Source organism: Mus musculus, chromosome 18 (genome assembly GCF_000001635.26).
Source record: "Mus musculus strain C57BL/6J chromosome 18, GRCm38.p6 C57BL/6J".
NCBI classification, from domain to species: Eukaryota; Metazoa; Chordata; class Mammalia; order Rodentia; family Muridae; genus Mus; species Mus musculus.
In genome coordinates, this window is record NC_000084.6 from 62,322,685 (window position 1) to 62,340,259 (window position 17,575).

The following is a 17,575-nucleotide window of genomic DNA, read 5'->3' on the forward strand; positions in this document are numbered from 1 at the left end:
TCTTCTTTGACTCATTCATCTTCAACCCCATATAGTCCTGTTATCCTGAAGGAAGGCAATAGGCCATTAGGAAGACCAACTAAACTCAAGAGACTTTTTGATGAAAAGGGTTAGTCAATTTAAACTTTTCGGCCAAGCATGATATTTCCTGCAATCCCAGCACTATGGAGGTTAAAGCAATGAAGACCTCAAGTTCCAGCCTGGATCCTGTCTCAAAACTAAGCAAACAATCAAGCAACAGGACAAAGCGACAAAGCAGCTGGGGACTAGCCTGGGATGTGTGAGACTTTGGGTTCAGTCCTCATACTGGTTCCAAACTATCCAGCTCAAACTCCTGATTTCACCCGAGCTAGTTCCAGCACAATAGTAGGTTAATGATTTTTAAGGCTGTCTTGGAAGATTTCTTTACTCTCTGAAGTTAATCACTGCTCCTAGTTCTTCTGTTGGGTAGTTTTCCTGGCAGCCTTGGTGGTACTTGAAGATGAATTCTTCATTCCAAAGTTTTGACGCCCATCCTACATCTAAGCGATGAAGGCTCGGCCTTTTCCAAACTGCCCTAGCAGTGTGGTCTCATTAAACATTTGCTCTATTTCATCCTGGTGATTGGAGGCTTCGATCAGACACGTTGACAGCAGATGGAGTTTGCTCTGTTATAGGCGCTCACAGATACTTCAGATCCCTAAGTGGTACCCATGCCTTGAATTTTGGAAACCCGTAACACTACTGCCAGTTTGTACCCTGCTTTCCTTGTGAGAGCACTGAGGCTGGAGCCAGTCTAGTCACGTGGTCAAGGTCACAGGTGGTCAGAGCTGGGAGAACCCGCTAACTTCAGATAGGATGGCAAGAGTGGACTAACAAGGAAGGGCTGATCCCTTAGGGAGCCTTTGGACAACTGAAAGCATTAACTCTGCAGAACTTGTGATCCAATTCCCAAAGTGCCGGGTACTCTCTTGAAGGCCCCTCCCAGACAAACCCTGCTCTGTGCCAGGCCGAGTCAGGCGTGAGAAGGAGGAAGTAGGCTGCCCAGAGGAAGGATTGCCCCTGGCACAGACACCTCGGAGCATTCTCGAGTTTATTGTCTCTGAATAGAGGAAGTGGACACTCAAAGTGGTGAACGGATTTGCCCAAGGTCACCGAGGAGTCTGCAGTGAGGCCAAGGTTTGCGCCCTGTCCCCAGCGAATGGGTACGGTTCTGTTCAGAGAGAGCATATGCTGGCCAGCCCAGGGATGTGAGATCAGGGCAGCCTCTGCGCCCACTTCCCAGTGCGCCCCTCTGCACAGGTGGCACTCCGCGTGCCCTGTGGGGGCGGCAGCGAGCCGGACCGCAGGGACACCCAAGCTGGGGGCTGTGGAGCCTGCCGAACCCGGCTTGGTTAGGAGCAGGAGGATGCTCTGCGTGCCCAGGTGAGCCTAGGCTGGGGTCTCCAGCCCAAGCCAGTGCCAGGTGCCCGCCTTCTTGCCTTTTCCCGAGCGCGGGGGCTGGAGCCGGCATCCAGGGGGCGGCGGCGAGGGCGCAGGCAGTGGCGGGGTGCGCTACTCAGCGCAGCAGCAGCGGCAGAAGCAGGGTTCTGCGCTAAAGGTGGCCGCAGCAATCTGCTAGGGTGCCGCTCTCCCTAGCCTTCCGCAGCCGCGTGGTGCTGGGAGTGTGCCAGGAGATCAGAACCCCAGGAGCCCACGTGTGCAGGTGGGGATGCCGAGAGGAGGCGGGGCGGGATGCCCGGGTTGGAGGGGGCTTCAGGGTTCTGTACTTCCGATACCCACCAGCCTTTGTCGCATGGATGGGCTGTGTGTTAGTGTGGGTGGGTGGACTGTCTGGGTAGGACTTGTCTGCAGCGTGGGACCACTGAAGGTTGAAAGGCTGCCCTGCACTTGTGTAGGTAAGTACTTGTGAAACTGCATGTGTGTTCACTGACTGTAATGAGGTTGTGTGTGAAAAGAAGGGGGGGCGAGGAGGGGGAGAGAGAGGGAGGGAGAGAAGGGGAGGAAAGGGAAGGGACAGAGGGAGGGAGGGAGGGAGGGAGGGAGGGAGAGAGGGAGGGAGGGAGGGAGGGAGGGAGAGAGAGAGAGAGAGAGAGAGAGAGAGAGAGAGAGAGAGAGAGAGAGAGAGAGAGAGAGAGAAAGCTATGCTGTATCTGTCCTTATTGGTGTGTAATTCGATGTATGATGTCTTGATAGACTGTAGATAATTGTGACTGTGTGACTGAGTGTGCCCTCTATGTGTAACAAGATATTTGTCTCTTGCGTATATAAGCAGCAGGCGTGTGTAGTGGCATGAGTGCGTGGATGTTCTTTGCTGCATGATGCTGTCTCAGTCACTGGCAGTACTAGGGACCATCCTGCTCTTGTTGCCTTTCGTGGAATCCAATCTCCACCGAAGATGCTTCTTGTCCAGGCTTGCACCTTGTGCATGGCGCACTGCTGGCTGCTTCTGAAAGAAGTGGCTGTTGATTCAGGGGAATGCTAATTGGCAGAGGTGAGAGAGTCATGGCAAGTGCTTGACTTCTTAGAGTTGGGCATTAGGAGAAAAACCTTGGCGATTTCCCATTTGACCCATGAAAGCAACAGGAGGTGTTTCTTAAAGAACAGCTCTGACACGAAAGTGTCTCTCAATAAGGGGGACACTGGTGCAAGTCTACCTTCTTGGTCCTATTGCTGGGGTAGAATTCTTTGGGTCATACAGCTGTAGGTAACCCTGGCTTATAGCTGCTGATAGATGTTTGTCTGGTCCTCAGAGATTTCAGCGTCAGTGACCAAGGGATGTGAGGTTGCCGTTGTTGCATTTGAGCACAGCTAGAAAAGGAAAACAACACTGGTGATGACTGTGATACCTGAACCGAGGAAAGAGTCAGAGAAAGGACAAGACCCACAGAGTCCTAACAAGCAGTTCCCATCCAGGAAGTATCTCCATAGAGAAAAAAAAAGATTACACAAAGTAACCTATGTTCCCGCATTCCCAAATCATTAAATGTTGCATTTGTTTTCTTTGTGCATCCTTATTCTAATCTCCCTGTGTGTTTACAGCATTTTGTCTTTGGGGGGGGGGTATCTTTGTTGTAATTCTTTTTATGTGGTAGAGTCAAGGCTGGCATTTAAACTCTAGGAGAACTAGGGCACAGGAAAGTTACCCAGAGTTTCAGGGAGTCTTTAATTCCTCTGTTCAGAGCAGGCAGGGGTCCCAGAACACCAGGACGATAACACCTGTGGTTTCCTGGTTTCCCCCAAGGTTTCCAGGTTTCACTTCTCAATGTTACTCCTTGGGCCATCAAACCAAATGTGTTTTCTTTGTACTCTGGACTCACCAGCATCACTCCTGCTTTGCTCAGCCTCTCTCTTCCTTCCCCACCCCACAGACTGAAGGTGGCACCCAGAGTTGTCAAAAGCAGCACACCATCCCAGCCCGTACCCTGGTTCTCCCATGCGGCTGATGCATCATCCCCAAGTCATCTGAACAGGGCACTGACGTCACCTCTCATTTATCCTCGCCCTTCCCTGGTAGTTGCCAAAGCTTAATCAACTGGCAGTTTGTCCGTTTTCCTAGAGCCAGTTCTCTCTCTCTCTCTCTCTCTCTCTCTCTCTCTCTCTCTCTCTCTCCTCACCAGTGCCACCTTTGTCATGTGAAACCCAGATCTAGGGAATTTCCATAGTCTGTGACATACACAGACTATAATCACAGGGAAAACGAAAGATAAAAGAGTCAGTGCAGAGAGGAGGGGATCCTTTTGATCACCAGTGTCCAGCTAAAACTCTATCCGTTCTTCATGAGCATCACATTGCGGGACTTAGCTCAGGTCCCTACCCCTCTCCGGCTTAGTTTCTTTACTTGTAAAAGTGGAAACAGGATTTCAATAGAGAGTCTTGTCACTAGATCATTTTGAAGGATTCTCTCAGCACCGACTCACTCCAACTGACACTGTTTTAGCAAGAATAATTTTACTTAATGTGGATCATTAAAAATTTTAGTAACTTTTGTTTAAGAAGAATAGCTTTGTTGGGAGATGTGGGTAAAGTGGAAAAGTGAGACGTCCTGCCAACATAAGTTTGAGGTCAAGGATTAACTTCAAACACCATCAGAGTCAGGGGTTTTAAAGGTCACTCAGTTCCCATCTTCTTGAAGTGCCAGAGTCTTCTTCTTATGAAGATAATGTCATGCTACATTATAATTCATGTTTTCTCTCGCCTCAACAGCATTGGCATTTGGGATAGATGATTCTTGCTGTCCCGTGCAGTGTAGAATATTTAACAACGTCCCCAGCATCTATTAGTAGCATCCCAATGTTACAACAACCAGAACGACACCCAAACATTACTAACTGTGCTGATGGAGGCACAAAGTCTTCCCATACTCTACTCGAGAATCACTGCTGTAATTTATACACAAGCCTGGTAGCCTGCCTGACACAGCAGCGCTTTACCCCCAAGCACTTGCTTTGTTGCTACCTGCCACCCTACCCTGTCTCATTTGCCACCCTCATGTACTCCCCTTTATTCCTCCTGGATTTTCACTGCTTGATTTCTCTGCCTGCAAGTACTCAAGATGTGCTGAGGGCTGAGGTGCATTTCAGAGGCATTAATAGTCTTAATAACTCACATTAACCCAGCCCTTGATAGGCGCCAGGCACAGAGTTCTAAATGCTTTATGTGGATGGTTGCATTTAATCTTCATTAAGAATCGAATCCTGAGAGAGAGAGAGAGAGAGAGAGAGAGAGAGAGAGAGAGAGAGAGGAGAGGAGAGGGAGAGGGAGAGGGAGAGGGAGAGGGAGAGGGAGAGGGAGAGGGAGAGGGAGAGAGAGAGAGAGAGAGAGAGAGAGAGAGAGAGAGAGAGAGAAGAAATACAGTGACCCAAGCTTACAAAGGTAATAAATATGTGTCCTGTTCTCTCTGCTATTGGGTGTTGCTGCTGATGCTGGCTGGTGCGATGTCTTGCTACCATCCATGGTTGGGCCCTTTCACACTGCACTGCCTTGCAGCGATGAGATTTGGTGTTACAGGCTAGATTAGGAGGAACTAAAAGATGCCTTAGCCTAGTTGGACAACCAAGTCTGCCTCTAGGAAGGAGGCTGAAGACTCTCGGTTGTAAATTGTGCCGGGTTGTCGCCTATGCCATTCTTCATTTCAAAGAGAAAAATACCTTCTCTTATTCAGAATTAGCTCAAAGGTATGTGTATAGTGAGAGAGGGGTGGCTGGGTGGGGTCCTGGAAGAGAGGATGTGAAGGGAAATGAAAGGAGGTGAAGTGTCCAAATAGTGACCAAGGCATTCCAGTTTCTACAACTCCACCACTGCCAGTCTTTGTCGTCAAAGTTAAAGTTCCTGTGTTTTCATCAGCTCCCTCCTTGGTCTTCTTAGCCTGCCCTTTGAGTACTCCATGCTGCATGCTATTGAGGCAGAGGTAAAAATAAAATGTACAAGGTTCCTCAACAGGGTAATCGATAGGACTGGACTATAATATTGTCCAAGTAAGGGTGACTCCTGTAGCAATTACTGATAAGCTTGTAAATCCAAGGCAGACTGAGAAGGTTGACTGTTTCTTTTAAGGCTGCCTGTTGGACCCACACATTCATCAGCTTTGACTCTGTATATCTGAGGTTTGTCAGATTGAGTGGCCTTCAGTCTGTGATGAGCAATAGACATATCCACTTGTTAGAGCCCACATCGTTGGACAGCCTCTCCATGGTTTGTTTCTGGCTTAGAGAATTTTCACTTCTATTGGCTGTCCACACGCTGTTGCTGCTTCTCTAGAAACCAAATTTGGGTTTAAGACTTAGATCATGAAAAACAAAGCCCTAATACAGCCTTTTCTTGGGAAGATGACATTTTTAAAACAAGCATTGTATTAATGAGGAGGAAGCGGTGGAGCAATAAATCCCAAAACAATAAGAGTGATGTACTCATCTCTCATTCAGGATCTGCCCCCAATCTTTCCAAGTCCTGGTCTACACCCATCCCTGCTTCAATTTGGATGACAAAATACCCCATTCACAGAATAATCCAGCCCCAAAGTCCTTTACTACATTGTATGATGCCAAGACCCTCCTCTTGGGACTCCCCTGTGAGATAAGAAGGAATATTCTTTATCTACCTTGCCTGTGTTTCTTGTGCAGTTGCATTGTATTTCCTTCCCTTTCAGATCTGCATTAGAATGATGGGAAAACTCAGCACATTTACGTGTAACTGATGAAAACCATAAATACGGGTCAGTTTTTTTTTTCATTTTTTTCATTTTTTCAATTTTTTACTAGATATTTTATTCCTTTATATTTCAAATGCTATTCCGAAAGTCCCCTATACCCTCCCCCTGCCCTGCTTCTCTACCCACCCACTCCCACTTCTTGGCCCTGGTGTTACCCTGTACTAGGGCATATAAAGTTTGCAAGACCAAGGAGCCTCTCTTCCCAATAATGGCTGACTAGGCCATCTTCTGCTACATATGCAGCTAGAGACACGAGCTCTGGGGAAACTGGTTAGTTCATATTGTTGTTCCACCTATAGGGTTGCAGACTCCTTCAGCTCCTTGGATACTTTCTCTAGCTCCTCCATTGGGGGCCCTGTGTTTCATCCACTAGATGACTATGAGCATTAACTTCTGTATTTGCCAGGCACTGGAATAGCCTCACAAGAGACAGCTATCAAAATGTAAACTCAGTCAACTGCCACATTCCTCCTGAGTGCCAACATCTGGTTTTGTTTTTGCATGAGCACATCCAAATTATGGACCTTTAAGAACCTGTTCAGAAAGATCTTTTTTAAAAAATGGTTTATTTGTTGGGTACAGTAGCACACACCTTTAATCCCAGCACTGGGAGGTAGAGGCAGATGGATCTCTGTAAGATGGAGGCCAGCCTGGTCTACATAGTGAGTTCCAGGCCAGCCAGAGCTATGTAGTGAAACTTTCTCTCACCACCACCACCACCACCACCACCACCACCACCACCACCACCACCACCAGCAGCAGCAACAACACAAATTATCTCCTTGTTTTTATTTTCCATATATGAGTGTTTTGTCAGCATGCACATATATGTACTATGTGGATGCCTATTGCTTGCATGCACATATGTGTACCATGTGGATACCTAATGCATGTCACACCAGAAGAGGGCACTGGGTTCCTTGACACAGGAATTTCAGAAGGTTGTAAGCAACTATGTGGGTGCTAGAAACCAAGTCTGGGTCCCCTGCAAAAGCAGTAGACACTGCTGAGCCATTTCTCCAGCCCCAAGAAAGAGCTTGGTATTTTGAAACTTAAGTAGAATAATGTTTATTGGCTATCCATCATATGCTATCAAAGTCTAAGTAGATGTTTTATGCCTGGTCCTTTTGGACATTTTTTTTCCTATCAGCTCTTGAGAGAAGTACTGACTCCATGATTTGCAGATTTGGAAAGTGTAGTCTAGAGCTTTACAGAATTCCTGTGTCTGGAGTCAAGTTGTTCTTTTTGCCTTTGTCTAATTCATGCTAACAATGGTTTATTTAAACAAAGTCTGGAATCTATTGGAAGGACACTGGGGCTTTTATTAAGGACTTGAGGAGCCAGGGTCCAGGGGAGAAGGGTGAAGGGTCACTTCCAGACAGCTCAGCTCTCGGAGCTCTCTTTGTCACCCTCATTAATGGAACACCTTTTAAAGTCTGTGTCAATCAGTTAAAATTCTCCAGAAATAAGCTCTTATTGGATCACTCATCTGTGAACACAAGGTCAAGGTCACGATCAAGGCTAAGTGTAGCTGTCAGGAACTCTGGCTAGTAGTTTTGGTGGGTATTTCCCAGTGACAAGTGATCTTTTGAAAAGTCAAGAGACCATTGCCTATTCTCAAACAGCTAGTGTGGCAAAGACAGAATTTAAAGTCAGATTTATCTCCAGGGCTGTGCATTTTTTTTCTTCCTAAAAGGATGTCTGATAAGAAAGAAACGTTAGCCTGGTGTAAAAACAGCCATGATACCCCCCACAAGACCCCATCCACCATTCCCTGTGTAGAATCCTGATCCTACCATCTGTGCATCGCCTGGATTTCTGGCACACCTCTGTGCTCTGTTTTCGGCGCCATTTGGACCTGGCCTCTCATTCTGTTCATGCATGTCACACCTCTGACACACAGATCCCAGGAGATCAACTTGTCCCAGCCATCCCCCTAGATAGTAAATAATGAAGGCATCTTGCACTGACTGTGATTTTTATAGACAACTCTCCTATCATTTAACTTTTCTAACAGCCATGGGTGCCAATTTTGTGTTTATTTTCTGGTATTTTATCTTGAGAATTCATGGTTAAATGTAAAGTTGAAGGAATTATGTAATGAACATCTGTAGGTAAAATCCCAGTAGTGTTTGTAGTTAGTATTTTGTTAGAGTTGCTTTACCTTAATGTTATCACCCATTGGTACATTTCTTAGTGATTAAAAACTTGCTTTTCCCTCCTCACTTTATAATGGGGAGTCTGAAATCAAGGCAGGAGCATGGCTTACCCAAGGTCAGATGTGAAACAGTCAACATAGTTGCTGTTGAACTTTGGTTATCTAACTCCGAGAAGCACTTTCCTATCTGCCAAGTTGTTGTATCCCCTCCAAGAAGGAAGAGGGAAAGATGAACTCAAGGTCAGCATGAAGGTCAACCAGGTCACAAGTACCCACAATTCCCACTGCTCTGATCCTTAACACATGGCTCACCTTTCCAACAAAGAGTGTGCATTACTCCTTTCCTATTGCACAGCCCACCAGAGACGCTTTTATAGAACTAAGATACTCATTTCTTCTCAATGCTTTAATTTTCCCATGAAAAGGGCAGGCTGGGAAATTACTATTTTAAATAATTCTTTACAGAGTTCCAAGAACTCTTCCATGTGTTTTTTTATTTATTTAAAAGAGTAGATCTGCAAGACAGATGGGCTGAGTATCCTAAAGGCAACACCTAGCAGCTGGAGCCCAGTGACTTACAGGAACAGAGCAAGGAACTCAGTGTGATAGGATGCTAAGAACTTTGCTTGGGCTGAGGTTTAAAATGCATTCTCATTCTTCTTGAGTTTCAAGACCAAAGTGTGGACACTTTGCCCCTTCTTAAAATTGGGAACAAAACACCCATGGAAGGAGTTACAGAGACAAAGTTTGGAGCTGAGACGAAAGGATGGACCATCTAGAGACTGCCATATCCAGGGATCCATCCCATAATCAGCTTCCAAACGCTGACACCATTGCATACACTAGCAAGATTTTGCTGAAAGGACCCAGATATGGCTGTCTCTTGTGAGACTATGCCAGGGTCTGGCAAACACAGAAGTGGATGCTCACAGTCAGCTATTGGACGGATCACAGGGCCCCCAATAGAGAAGCTAGAGAAAGTACCCAAGGAGCTGAAGGGATCTGCAATCCTATAGGTGGAACAACAATATGAACTAACCAATACTCCCCCCACCCCGAGCTCGTGTCTCTAGCCGCATATGTTTCAGAAGATGGCCTAGTTGGCCAACAGTGGAAAGAGAGGCCCATTGGTCGTGCAAACTTTATATGCCTCAGTACAGGGGATCGCCAGGGCCAAGAAGAGGGAGTGGGTGAGTAGTGGAGTGGGTGGGGGAGCATTGGAAATGTAAATGAAATAAATACCCAATTAAAAAATAAATAAAATGCATTCTCTTTCTAATCCTAGGAGATGCTGAAGGGGTAGGGGTGGGTGTTTGAAGATGTCCACATGTACTAAGTAAAGCTAAGCTGGGGAAGTTGATTGGGATTCAGTAAGATGTTCATCCTTTTGTGGGACGGGCTAGTAGGTAAAGATCTGGGCTTTAGAGCCACGTTCCAGTGTTGCTTTGGATGGCACCCATTTGTATTGTATAGGTCTCAGTTTATCCATTTGTGAAGTGAAGATAAATTGTAGTTCTGCCTCATAGTGTAGTAGGAAGATAGAATAGATGTTGCATAGAAAGGTTTGGTCCTAGGCCCACTAAGAACGCTTTTTTTTTTTTTACTTCATTAAATGCACTTTTGTGAAATCTGGTGGTACAGCTTCATTTTCCCATTTTTGGGGGTCAGAAGATATGCTTTTGGGAGGAGAGTATAGACATTTTAGAGGTGACATTTTATTGGTGGCATTTTATTGTTGACATTTTATCAAGGAAAGGTTGGTATTCTGCTCAAGCATTTCCAGGTAAAAAATTGTAAATAGCTTCTGCCCATGGAGATTGCATTGGCAAATTTAATTGGATATGATCATTTGCATATTATATCTGAAATATGAGATTCTGAATAAACTATCTTCTAGTTCAGGAGTTTCAGAAGCAATGGAAGGACAGGGTAAAAGAGTTAAAATGCTGTAGAGCCCTTGCTCTTGGGATGTTCAGCAAATCCTGGGATCTAGGACTCTTGGTCATTGGGCCATGAGGAGGAAGATTTCAGGACAGATGGTCTTTGTGTAGCTTTCCTAAATTGCCCCACAATTCATCTGCAGGAGAACAGTCACTAGGATATTCGATAATGTGATTTTGGAAGTTTTTAGGTTCCTTCATACTTGAGAACCACCAGCTTTAACGCTTTAATTTAGGTGTAATGAAAACATTGGCTTCTGTTGTTCCTACTTTTGGGACTCTGACACCAACAGTGAAAGAAATGTTAGCATTCTTGTGCTTAGATTCCTTGCAGGCAAGAGAGACAGTTTCTGTAATCACATCTCAGGATAGAAGGCCAATGTCATCAGGTGTGTTGCTTCCATTTTGAAGAATCCCAAGAAGAAGTAGTCTGATGATTGGCACGCACCATGTTAGGAAAACAGGCTAACACTACAGAACTCACTAGGGACCCAGTGTCTAAGTGTATATTTGTGCATTAACCATGAGAGGTTGATATTATACTTGTCCCTATGATATGGATGACACTTTCAGGGTAGGGAGAGTTGTCATTTGCCAAGGTCATACAAGCAGCTGAGAGGATCAGAACATGTTTCAGGGCTGGAGTTTGAATTAGGGGTTGGCAGAGTTTCTGGTGTGTGTGTGTGTGTGTGTGTGTGTGTGTGTGTGTGTGAACTGCAATCTAAGAACCACTTTACATTTCAAATTGTTAGGAATATGTCAGGTGAAAATTTTATGAAAATCAAATTTCCATGTTGACTTATTGGAGCACAGCCATACAATTTCATTTCTACAATGTCAGTAGCTGCTTTCATACACCCTCTGGAGTTTGATAGCTAGGAGTGAGTCTTTGTGCTCTGAAAAAAAACAAACTACCTAGGTGACCCTTTACAGAAGGGTGCAGTATGTTGCTCCCTTGTTTCAAACAGCTCTGTTCATGTGCATCAAATTCCAGTCATCTCCGTTCTGTCCATTTGTGAATCTTGCCAACACCCATACCATCTGGAACATTATCTGCACAGCATTTTCCTTTAGGTTAATTAATTTTCCTTAAATAAACGTATCCTTAAAGAGTCAAAACCATAAGTGGAAGTCGATGGCACGTTTAAGAAATAGAAAGCACCATAAGAACAGTGCACGGCACACACTAAGTGTGGCCGAGCACAGCCAGATAGCAGCAGCAGGCAATGTCTACCCTCTTCCTATACTCCTGCTGATGCCCTCACTGCCTTCCTATAGAAGGCAGTGCCATCGCTGCAGCGTTTGTGGAGACAGATCCTCAACCTGCTAGATTCCCTTTGTTCATAGACGTCAGGATCTGGAGGTGCCTGGGGATCCTTGTGACCAGTCCTAGCCAACCAATTACAGGTGTGGGAGTACCGATGCTCCAGTTACCACCCACTCTTTCAACCAGCTCTGGGCATATGATGTTCCCGTTTCCAAAGGTTTCCCTGTAGGGTTTTGTTTCAGTGTCTGAGTAACGTATTTCTCATGGGCTGCCTCTCATTTCCTTTTTTCCTTCTCTTCCTTCCCCTCCCCCTCCCCTCTTTTCTTTCTTTCTTTTACTCCTTTTTTTTTTATTTTACACAATCATCAGTCTTTCCCAGTGTACCTTCACTTTCCAGATTAACTATGTGCACTTCACGTTCACACTGAGATCTGCTTCCGGGGCAACCAACTAAGATAATGCTGTGTTTCTTGCTAAAGACTACAGACACAAGAGCTATGCTTTTCTATTATGAAGAAGATTGGTGAATAGCAGGGAGATACTTTTTAAAAAATGATTTATTTATTTATTTTAAAGAGTTATTATGTATACAGTGTTCTGCCTGAATGTATGCCTCCAGGCCAGAAGAGGGCACGATCTCATTATTGATGGTTGTGGGCTACCATGTGGTTGCTGGGAATTGAACTCAGGACCTCTGGAAGAACAGTCAGTGCTCTTAACCTCTGAGCCATCTCTCCAGCCCCAGGAAATTATTTTTTGAGGTTATAATATAATTACATTATTTACCCCTACCCATTCCTCCCTCCAAACCCTCCAATATATATCTCCATCTTTTAGTTTTTTATCGTGTGTGTGTGTGTGTGTGTGTGTGTGTGTGTGTGTGTGTCCTGAAATAGCAGGAAGATTCTCAAAGATAAATTAGCACACATCTGAGTCCTTCTCATCAACATAAAGAGCAGTGGTTGACATAGAAAATGAGGGGCTCAAAAGATGGCTTTGTGGTTAGGAGAGTTTGCTGCTCTTCTAGAGGATCCACTCACAACTCCAGCTCCAGGGGATCCGATAGATCCAATACTGTCTCTGGACTCTGAGAGGACCTGTACTACACACACACACACACACACACACACACACACACACACACACACACACACACACACACACACAAAATTATAAAATAAAAACATGAAGTAGAAAATGAAAACAGAACACGTTTCCCACCATCCAATGTTTTAGCTCTCAGCCCTGGAGTCACCTGGTTCCCATCATCATGTTCTTTCTCACGTGCTAGGAGAACCATGTCAGGCCAGCACACCCCCTTGGTTCTAAAGGAGGAGCTCTGGAGGGGCAGCATCAACAGCACCTATGAATTTGTCAGAAATACAGACTCGCTAAACCTACTCAATTCGAGACGTGAGTGGGGCATTTTGTTTTAGCAAGCCTGGAGGTGATTCTCATGCATGAAAATCAGAGCCCTACCATAAACAGTCTCTTATTTTCTTCTGTTCTCATTGCGTGCTTGGATTTCATCAGAAATTCACAATCATCTCTGACTTGCTTCCTCCCCCTCAGACGTGACTGACGGATAGTTCTCATGCCTTTTTCTTTTTTTTTTTTCTTTTTTCTTTTTTTTTTTTTCCTCTGTTGAGGTGGACCCTTGCCAAGGCATACAGGTCAATAAATGGAAAGCTCTGGTGATTCGAGGGACCTACCTAACATCAAGCCTCACACTACTCTCTAGACCTCTATGCCTCCTCTCTGGCGCCCCAGATGTGGGGCTAATTCCTTTTCTAATGAGGATGTCATGCTGCTCCCTTAACAGATGCCTGCTCATTGTGTACCTATCTCTTCATCGACTCTGGTCAAAGAACATATTGATCAAGTGATAACAAAATCTGTCTTATGTTCCTCTCAATCTCTTTTTCATCCTGAAGTGCTAAGATCCATCCTTAATTGGACCTGGTTTGTCTCTGGAAAGCCTTCTATACTTAGCATATACTTTGAGGGTCAGAATCCCCACCTTTAAAAAGTTTGTTTTCTACACACATTCTAGGTCCGTTCCTAGCTAGAAACAGACATGAAGTCCACTCCCCTTCTTCATTTTTCCTACAAACGATTACTTTCCCTGCAAGGTAGACTAAGCACGCCTCTTCTGTGGTCTTCACTGTTTAAAGGAGCAGTTTCCAGCAACAATGCTAAACTTTCCACTGAATAACATTTTATTTAGCCAAGAATATTTCCTTTAGTTGTTTTTGAAAAAAAATGTATATTAAAGACTGTTTTGCATTCATACACACATGTGCATGCTCGTGTGTACCATTATACTGATATCCTAAGAATGACTGAATTGACTCCTGTGTGGATTTATACTTAAGAAAATGAGATTGTTAATTAGGACTTAGATGACTTAGCTCAAGTAGCATTTTGGCTACCAACCCTAGTAGATCCAGCTTTTGGAATATAGGTGCTTTTTGGCCATTTTTGTTGTATACAGTTGTATCTGTATACTGAAAGTTAATTGCTTAAATAAACAAATAATATAGATTTTGGAAGGAGACGTTTACAGAGAGAAAACTTCTAAAATGAATATGTCACTTGAGAGAGGTTCAAAAGACGACGATGAAAACAATTTCCTACAAATTCCGAGTGTCTTCTTGGAAGGAAGTGCAGGTAAATAGCTGGGGAAAACAAATTCTTTTATTGAGTGAGAATTTGCACAATTGCACTTTCAGATGATTCTGTATGGTTTTTTTTTTTTTTCTTTTCTTTTGAGAGCACACTTTTCACTTTAAGAGAGTTGGGTCTGGTAGAATTACAGACAGCATAGCGTATATGACTGCTATGTGATGCTGGTGGGATTGCATACATTGGTGCTGTGGTTGCTGGCAGGCTGGGCCACTCAGGTGAGGAGGTTAACAATACACATTTGAACGGTTAACTCTTATAAGTACCTGCTCTTATTGGTTGATTTGTTTGTTTGCTTGCTTTGCTTTACCTACGAGATGGGTGGAGTATATTTGATACGGTATGTGGGTTTCCTTTAACTTTTGAAATTTGTAATTCTTTGACATTTTTCCTCCATGCTCAGCCCACCTAGTAATCTTTGTCTTTCCATTCCACTTCTGGGGAAAATGAGCTCTTGATGGATGAACGGACTTCCTTACAAGGAACAGTGAATCAGTAGCAGGGTAGGGCTGAGAACACACAGCCCATAACACCTTTCTCCAGTGTTCCTGATAGCATGCCAGGCTCCCAGCCTTAATTTGGCTGTTAAGATACATAATGTTTTACTCATTCCTGACACTTGTCCAAAACAAAGATATTGAGTATGACCGTTGATGTAGAAATACAACCCATGTAGGCATATTCTATAAAGAAATGTGGTCCCTCTAAGCATAGTTATGCATGAATATCCATCCGTGCAACCATATCCAAAGAAAGCAAACAGCGCCCAGCAAAGCAAGGTGAGGTTATGACTTAGCTCCAGTTGGGCAGGTGTTGGCAACATACCAAACTTCATTGATCTTCCGTTCCAATAGGAGGAGACCATTACAGGTGAGTGCAATATGCATATTTCTTATAATAGAGATGCAGCCACACACTCTCTGTTAACCTTTAACGACAGTTTCCTAGCCGTATTTCAGACGGTTTTGAGGCACACTCACCTTGTGGGTTTTTAATTCCCTATAACCATGTAAAAACGTAAAAGCCAGAGAGCTGAGGGTTCCTGTGAGCACAGCGTGGAGGGCTGTAAGGATGAATGTTTCTCCCCCCCACCCCCTTTTACTCTGTAAGGAACAGTGTTGTGTGTGACTACGTCCATCGAAGAAAATATGCTCTGCAGACCCTGTGTTTTGTGCTCCCGACATTTTCTCTTATGACATGTACAATGCTGGAGTAATTCTAGTGGCTGAGCTTGTTGTGGTCCTGAGAGAGTACTGAGACAGTCACTGTCCCTCATGTGATAGAAAAGGTTGTTAGCTTTCTCTTCATCTTCCCCCAAAACTTACTAGGCTCCTTGTCTGAATGAAATAATCTCAAAGTGTTTCTTGGAATGGGACTCATATGGAGAATACAGTTCCTTCTCTCCTAGACTACGTAATAGAATGCCACATAACTGTCGTTATTATACCCTTGACTTGGAGATAGGGGTAGAGTGGAGGATTAGTTGTACTGCACCCTCAGGGATCATTGAGGGAGAGAGGCCAGAAAGATTCTAAGGGCTAGAGGGACAGGAAGTTTGCCTACGTCTCCTAGAAATGTCAGAGACGCTGCTCCTATATATTCTCCTCAATATGGCTATGCAGATAAACCTTGAGTTCCAGAATTCATAGCTGTTCCCAGGTTTGTCATGTGTTAGCTATGCAACTTTGCAAGGGAACCGAACTCTCTGACCCTGCATTTCCTCATCTAGGGGATAAAGATTCAGAGAGGGAAGGAAGAAAAGAAACTGTCTGGCATTCGTAGCTACTTCGTTAATGGCAGCTAACTAAAATGAAATTTAGTAGGACTCACCCACTTAAAAATTGCTTTTATTTTATGTATATGAGTATTCGCCTACAGATATGTCTATATATGTCTCTGTGTGTGACTGGGCCTGTGGAAGCCAGAAGAGGTAACTGGATTCTTAGGATTCCTAGCATTGTAAACAATTATCAGCTAGTGTGTGGGTGCTGGGACCAGAACACAAGTCCTCTGGAAGAGCAGTTGTGCCCTGAAATGTTGATCATCTCTTTACCCTGACTTTGGCTCCTTTTTACTTATAATGTGTTCAAGGACGCTTGTGTAAAATGATCTCCCCAAAACCCCAGTGCGAAAGTTACAGAATGCCAAAACTCTATTTCCTCATTTGCAAAATGAATTAATTGCTTAATTTGACTGGCACATGTACAGAGAGACTACAATGAGTTGGGCAGTTTTGCAGACTTTGAGGATATTAGAGGAGGCAAGATAATGGCTCTATTGAAGCTTACATTGAAGGGACAGAAACAGAGCATAAACAAAAAGGCTATAATTGACTACAATAAATGCATGTATCAGAATGAAACAGCGCAACAGGGAAGGTGGGAATTCTCAGAAAATAGGGTCTGAGATCTTAGGCATAGAGAGAAGATTTCCTGGGGAAGTGACATTTGAGGTTTGAGAATAATTTTCATTGAATATAGGGAGAGGTGGGGAAAAGCAAAGTTCTCTGGGGGTGGAGTCTACTTGCGATGTTCAAGAGAAATAGCATTAATGTGCAAGTGGGCAGGAAGCTGTGGCCATAGATCAAGCTGGATTTGGAAAGATGCTTATGTTCATGTGTGTATGGGCTGATAAGTTATGATGCACACTTCGGGGTTTATTGTGAGGGGCTCCTGTTATGGTTGAGAGGTTTCTTCCTGAATGCTCACCAAGGCATCTAAAGGCTCAGCTTGAGTTTCGTGGTTCTTCTATTTGGATAAATGAACTCAAGAGATTTTGCTAGCAGATTATATGCTAGCAGAGCTGGAAGCTAACACAAGATGTTCTCCTATAATCTCTTCCATTCTTTAGAAGTGAATGATGATGCCTGGAAGGAAAAGGAGCTTATCCAGGGTGACCTGGAGAGGCAGCTGGGCTCTGCCCCTGCATCCTCTAACTGACGATGTGGTGGAAGAAATGGGATGCAAGCCTTAAAGATTCTTTTGCACAGTGGGTTAATTGAAGTGAGGGGCAATGAAAAGAGGCATGTAAGGGGCTTCTTCCGGCCTACATATAGGGACTCCCAGTAATTAGAAATTTAATTTTCTCTCAATGGATGCTAGGACTACTTAGCCTGGAATTCCTAAGTAAGCTTTAAAGTCCTGAGTTCCTATGTTCACGATTCCTAGACCCTGGGGCTAGGGAGATGCTCAGCCACTAAAAACGCATGCTGCACAAGTGTGTAGATCCTTGCCACCCATGTAAAGGCCAGACTTGGTCTGTAAGCCCTGTGCTGAGGTCAGGGCAGAGACGGGTGGATCCCAAACGTTTTCTTGCTCGCCAACATAGCTGACTTG

General features: G+C 44.4%; 1 protein-coding gene across 13 annotated transcripts in view; it reads left to right on the forward strand.

The window, feature by feature from the left end:
- Positions 1-861: 861 nt before the first annotated feature.
- Htr4 (5 hydroxytryptamine (serotonin) receptor 4) overlaps positions 862-17,575 on the forward strand; it is a 179,482-nt gene continuing 162,768 nt past the window's right edge. For 2 of the 13 annotated variants that reach the window (XM_006525683.4, XM_006525681.4), the window contains exon 1: positions 878-1,404. The gene's annotated coding sequence lies outside the window, so the exon portion shown is untranslated. The other 11 variants (XM_030250344.1, XM_006525676.4, XM_030250347.1 and 8 more) reach the window with 11 other exon arrangements.